This window comes from Vipera berus (assembly GCF_964194415.1).
Source record: "Vipera berus genome assembly, chromosome: 1".
Lineage (NCBI taxonomy): Eukaryota > Metazoa > Chordata > Lepidosauria > Squamata > Viperidae > Vipera > Vipera berus.
Genome location: NC_138202.1, coordinates 335370630 through 335376629, shown reverse-complemented (window position 1 = coordinate 335376629; position 6000 = coordinate 335370630). Strand labels below are relative to the sequence as shown.

The following is a 6000-nucleotide window of genomic DNA, read 5'->3' as shown; positions in this document are numbered from 1 at the left end:
TGCTCGCCAAACACATGCCCGTTTCACACTCCTCCTCTCTAGGAAGTGGGCAGCCAGACCCAGGGGAGTGGCTTCATTTAAAATACATACTGTAGCTGTGAAGGAGAGTAGCGAAGGAGTTTCAAAGTTTATTTCCCCTGCACGGGTTCTACGGCAAGTCCCTTACCCCCACTGGCATCGTCCTTGGAAGGTTCGAGGCCGACCTCTGCCAAAAAAAAGGAGCCTGGATCGACCTCAAGGTGAGTTTCCTGACCTGCGGAGCAACAGCCCAGCAGGTCCGCGTTGCGTGCCGAGGCAGGTTCCTGCTTGGTTTTAGAGGCGCGTTAAAGCGTTGGCACCGCGCTTGAAGTCTGACACACGTAACTGCAGGCAGGGAGAAGTAAAGACGCAACCAGGAAGTGGGCGCGAGGGTGCCTTTAGCAGACGGGCCTGCCAAAAGAAAGAGAAAGAAAGAGGGAGGGAGGGAGGGAGGGGGAGAAGGAAGGAGGGGGCGCTTCGTCGGAAGCGGCTTTTTCCCCCCCCCTGCTCCCTCTTTTGGATCCAAGAAGCAAAGTGGCGCGAGGTTGCTCTTGATCCCCTCTAAACGGCTTTCGGCTTCGAAGCTGGGCTGAAAGGTAGGCGAGGCGACCCGGACGCTTGTTGCCACTTCTCTCCCACTCTTTTGTTTCCTTCTCTCTCTTTTTTTTTTCTTGTTCTCCGAAGGCGGCGATACCTACCCGAGAAATGCCAACCGTACTTTTCCAGCCAGGCTTGACCCTGGAGAAGCAGGCGGGGGTAGAGAGGCAGCGTGGCCCTCCAGCTCTGCGCGCACTTTCGGGCGTCCCCTCGGCTCTGCTCCGCGGTTTCTTCCAGCCGGTCTGGGACCCAAAGGCAGCTAGGGCTGAGTCGCCCTTGGAGCCGCGCTTCCCAAGGTCCGGAGCGCGCAGGAGACGGAATTTCTGCTCCGGCCAGTCTTCGGGTTAGGCGTGTCCCTAGGAAAGGGAAGAGAGGCCGGGGGCGCCAGGTGGAGAATCGCAGATTCCGCCGGCGGAATGAAGAATGCGCACCCGACCGGCGCTGCGCTAACTCTTAGGCTGGATTCGCACAACATGCCGGACTATGTTAAAATGGACCGGATAGTAGTAGATTGGGCTTAGCGTGATATTGGAAACCGAGCTGCCGTCTCGATACATCATCGTATGACTCAATCTGTCTCTAAAATTTATGTGTGTCCGTTTCGCATGGTATATAAAAGTACCGGTTTAGATTTGTTAATTCGGATGTAACTTTGGAGTTGATTGCTCAATGGATAGCTGATTGGACCGCATTCCTTTTTAAAAAATTCTTTTTATGCTAATTTAGAATGGGGAGGGGGGAAAAACATTGGCAAAAAGTTGATGGCCAGACAGTTAATCTCCAGCAGTTATATTATGGCTTTTGTCCTTGCAAAGTGATTGACGTTTGATTTGATAAGACTGATTATATTCTAGAGAGAGGACCAGGCTGTAATGGATGCCTGTGCATCAGTGCCACCTTATTTACTGTACTGTTTCTCTTTAGAATTAAGTGCCTCTCTGAGTTCAGAGAATCTCTCTTCTGGAAAAGGATCATTTCTAATCAGGAGATCTGTCAAACATTGCAGGTTGCTCTGCGGAGTAGATGGTTTGCAATATAAGAGGGACAAGAGGCTTTTAAAGGTTAATTGATGCTTTTGAGGCATAAGAAGGGGAGATGACAGACTTTTTGAGGTGGGCTGTGACCTACAATGGTAATAATTTTTAAGATGTGTATGTATACTCTCTCTCTCTCTCTCTCTCTCTCTCTCTCTGTGTGTGTGTGTATACATATACATAAAGGTAAAGGTAAAGGTAAAGGTTCCCCCGCACATGCGTGCTAGTCGTTTCCAACTCTAGGGGCCGGTGCTCATCTCCGTTTCAAAGCCGAAGAGCCAGCGCTTGTCCGAGGACGTCTCCTTGGCCATGTGGCCGGCATGACTAGACACCAAAGGCGTATGGAACGCTGTTACCTTCCCACCGTAGTGGTCCCTATTTTTCTACTTGCATTTTTACGTGCTTTCGAACTGCTAGGTTGGCAGAAGCTGGGACAAGTAACAGGCGCTCACTCTTATATATACATACATACATACATATATATGGCATCCTTAATAGAATTTGGATTTTACCTAATTCCTTGCTTTGCATTTGGGTGCACAGTGGGGCTTGCTTTTACTCGGGCCCTACAAATATTTTTGTGTTAACATTTGGGGGGGGGATAAAAGGGCTGGAAAGTAAAACTCAGATTTTACCACTGAAGGTGAATGCTTTCTGACTTTAATTCTTTATATCTTCTGACATGGCACTTGTTTATTTTTTAATATGTAAAATTTAGTAAGTTTTTGGTGGTGGTGGGGACAAATTGTAAAGAAACAAGAGAAATTTCCTAATCATAATGGGAGTAATATAGATGTGTAATGGTAAAAAGATGTCCCTTGAAAGAATAAGCATTGGATACAAAGCTGCCTGGACTCAGTGATTTTTAGGAAGTCTTTTCTACTCTTCTTTAGTTGTTATGGAAAAAGAAAGGTATTCTGTACATGTCCCAATATACTTTCTAGCTATTTGCTCCAGGTAGAGCTACGATTTTAAAGATGGCCATGGAGAAGAAGTAGAAATCACGGAGAAGCTGGAAATATTCTTGCCCACTGTTAAATATTCTAGCCTGTTAACTTGCTAACTTCTTAACAAAGCAAATCATGGCTAAGTTCAATATTTGAGTCAGATCACAAAGTGGAAAGTTCTGTCTTTTGCTTGTCAACAGCTATATGCCAAAGTTTTCACTTCTAACTGGCTTTATTTCTTTTTCTCCACCTTTCCCCCCCCAAAAAAAGTCAGAAAAGATGGCCTTGTTTGGTCTGCAAATTTTAAATAGAATGCTGGTTTGAATTTACATGAGTGCATGAGTGATTATTATGTATACATAGAATGAAGGCTACTGCTAAGCTTGTAAGCCGCCCTGAGTCTTCGGAGAAGGGCGGGATATAAATGGGATTAAAATAAATAAATAAATAAATCTCCCACAATCTTCAGAAGGAAGGTTAGCCTCTGAATTATTCTTTGGAATTGCCCCTAGAGTTATAATTGCCTAAGGGATGTATTTGATATGAAGTGTTTGCTTTTGGGGGTGAGGATATGTATCAAACCTGTGGAATCTTTCTCTTTCCAATGTTTGTTCTGTCAAAATCTGGAAAGACTGCAGTCTGAACAAAGGATGTAAATAGGTGTACATCTTGTAAAGCATTTGTTGTCCATTTGGGCCCCCAAAACCTAATGCAAGTTTTCAGTGCAAATGTATCAAGCTTCCTGTTTGTAAATAAGATTTTCACCACATTGGTAAAAATAGGGGGTGGGGCGGGGAAGGAGCAAATGAGACATACATCTTGTCTTTGGACAGAATCACGTATGGATAGAGATGAGGTTCATAGAAGATGGGTTCACACAACATGTTCATTGTTGTGTGAAACCTGGCCATTGCCCTAGCATGTGGAACCCAGCCAGAAATTCTGAAAAATACCATCTGTACATGTAGAAAATGAGCAAGTAGCAAGGAGAAGATGTTAGAATGCTTATCCTTGACAGGTTAATTAAGTGCAAATGCAACAATATGTCTGGAACTGATTCTTGAAAGACCCATAATATGTAATGGTATAGTCCAAATTCAGGTTAACCTCCTTGCAAAAAAGGATTCTGATTTGAAGTTTTGTGCTTCATTGTGACGGAACCTACGGTACCCAGTTCTTGACAAGGTTTATCTTTGATCTCTGGATAGGAATGCATTTCTAGCAGTGGCCAGCAAAAGGATAATAGTGATATTTCTCCAGTTGCTTGCTGCCAGAATTTGGAACTCAGATATATATTTTCTGAACATGGAGGTCTGGTCTTGCTATCACAGTTGATAATTGCTGATGCACCTTCATAGAATTTCTTCAGTATCCTTAAATCATCGTAAGTTATAGAAAGAATTAAACTGGCCAGTAGTTAGCCAATTTGGGGGAGGCTGGGTGGGGGGGAGAAGAAGAGAGAAGTCTATATGAGTTTAAGCCTGTCCTTGTGCCAGCTAACAATCGGTGATTGCTCATGGTACAAAATGTATAAAATTTGCACTAGCTTTCCTAGTGAATCTTGGAGGTTATAATATGAGCATCACACTGAAAATTCTCAGGTGAAGGTCAAATTTTATTAACAACTCCTTCAAGCCAAATGTCAGTTTCCAAAATTGAAAACCTAACTCCTTAAGCATCCTCTTGAAAGCCCTGCAGCTTTCAAATAGACATATTTAACACTGACTGTGAATTAGGGTCTTGTTACCTTGCTTGGAGCTGTTTGTGGAAAAATCTCTAGAGGTGTGGATTTAAATTCAGAATTGCAATAACCAAGCTATCTGAACAAAAAAGAATTATATTCAGCATTCATATTAATAATGATTTTTCATAATTGTGCAGTGTATATAGTTATGTATTACAGAGAGCTTGACATGCATTCTTTGGTTATTGATTTTTGAGAAAGGTTCCAAATCTAAGTTGCTTTCTGTGTGGCAGAAGAGGCAGAATTAACACCTAAAGTTACAGATATATTTAAAAAAAAAATCAAAAAAAAGTTGCAATGTTTAGGAAACTTTTTAGAGAAATTTCCATCTTCTTTCCCATATCTGTGCTAAAAATGACATTTGTTTTCTGCAAATGACTATCATCAAGTTCAGTTATGCAATGAAGTGCATATGTGCAAATTTAATTAAGTTACTTATTGCTAAATTAAATACATGTTTACAGACTTTTCAAGGACTGAGTAAGTTGATAAAAGGGAACAGATATTCGATAGTCTAAAGATATAGCTGAAAGTAACATGAAAAACTGCAGTCAGACTTTTCTCAGATTTTTTTTAAAGGAAAGATTGAAAGTGATAATGATCTACAGAAACTAAAGGAAGTTTAACCCTTCCATACTATCTGAGTTTCCTTATTCAAGTCATCTCATTTCTCCTACCTGGAAAAATATACAGACATCTATACCGAAAATAGTCCAGTATTTTGTGAGGATTAGAAATGTGTTAATCAATACCAGGCTGGTATGTTCATAAAATCAAAACTGTATCAAAACATTAGCTCAAATATTCTCATAGGGTTTTTTTTTTCCTAGGAAGTTATTTGAGGGCATCAAGGATTATATCGGCTCTAGCTCACTCTTGTCTTGTTACATGAAGGCAAAGATCTCTGTTGGAGAGAATGGCCATTGGCATTACCAAAGCTCTTCCTTTTCCTTAGGGGAAAAATCTAATTTATTTGATTAATGCAAGATGCTTAAATCATAAAGTGAGCAATGGAGCAAGAAGATACCAGAGTTGACACTAAATTATATTTTATTTCAGCAAAGGATCACAACTAATATAGTGTCAAAAGATTCAGGGTAAAAATTTACCAGGTGTACCTACAGTACATAATACAAACTTTAAAAATTGATCTGGAGTTCATATGTTGGCAGGTCTATGTTCTGGCTCTTATCCAGCTACCACTTCAAACAGGTGAAGGACACACAGGTTAAAGGCCCATTCCACAGTAATCTGGCAGTATTGTATATGATGGACAATCTTGTCACATGTCATTGTTGTAGTCTTGTTCATCATGCTGAAAGCTATTCAGAGAAATAAATGTTGCTGGTGGATAACAAAACAAAAACATTAGACATCTTTCATGATGTAGCAGGAGTTCAGTATTGTCACCCAATTTAACGTTAGCCACCTCTCAACATCTCTGTTGTCAAATAAGGGACATGCACAGCTACAGGTACAATATAGGTAGTACCTCGCTCAATAGTAGTAACTGTGAGAGGGGTCTTGGAGTCCTAGTGAACAATATGAACCAGCATGTGCTGCAGCTGCCAAAAAAGCCAACACAGTTCTAGGCTGTATTAACAGAGGGATAGAATCAAGATGACGTGAAATGTTTATAATGCCTTGGTAAGGTCACACA

General features: G+C 41.5%; 1 protein-coding gene across 8 annotated transcripts in view; it reads left to right on the top strand.

Annotated features, from left to right (window-relative positions):
• Positions 1 to 374: 374 nt before the first annotated feature.
• PTK2B (protein tyrosine kinase 2 beta) overlaps positions 375 to 6000 on the top strand; it is a 117856-nt gene continuing 112230 nt past the window's right edge. For 7 of the 8 annotated variants that reach the window (XM_081318162.1, XM_081318160.1, XM_081318161.1 and 4 more), the window contains exon 1: positions 382 to 614. The gene's annotated coding sequence lies outside the window, so the exon portion shown is untranslated. Of the gene's footprint in view, positions 615 to 6000 lie in introns of all 8 variants that reach the window. The other variant, XM_081318156.1, reaches the window with a different exon arrangement.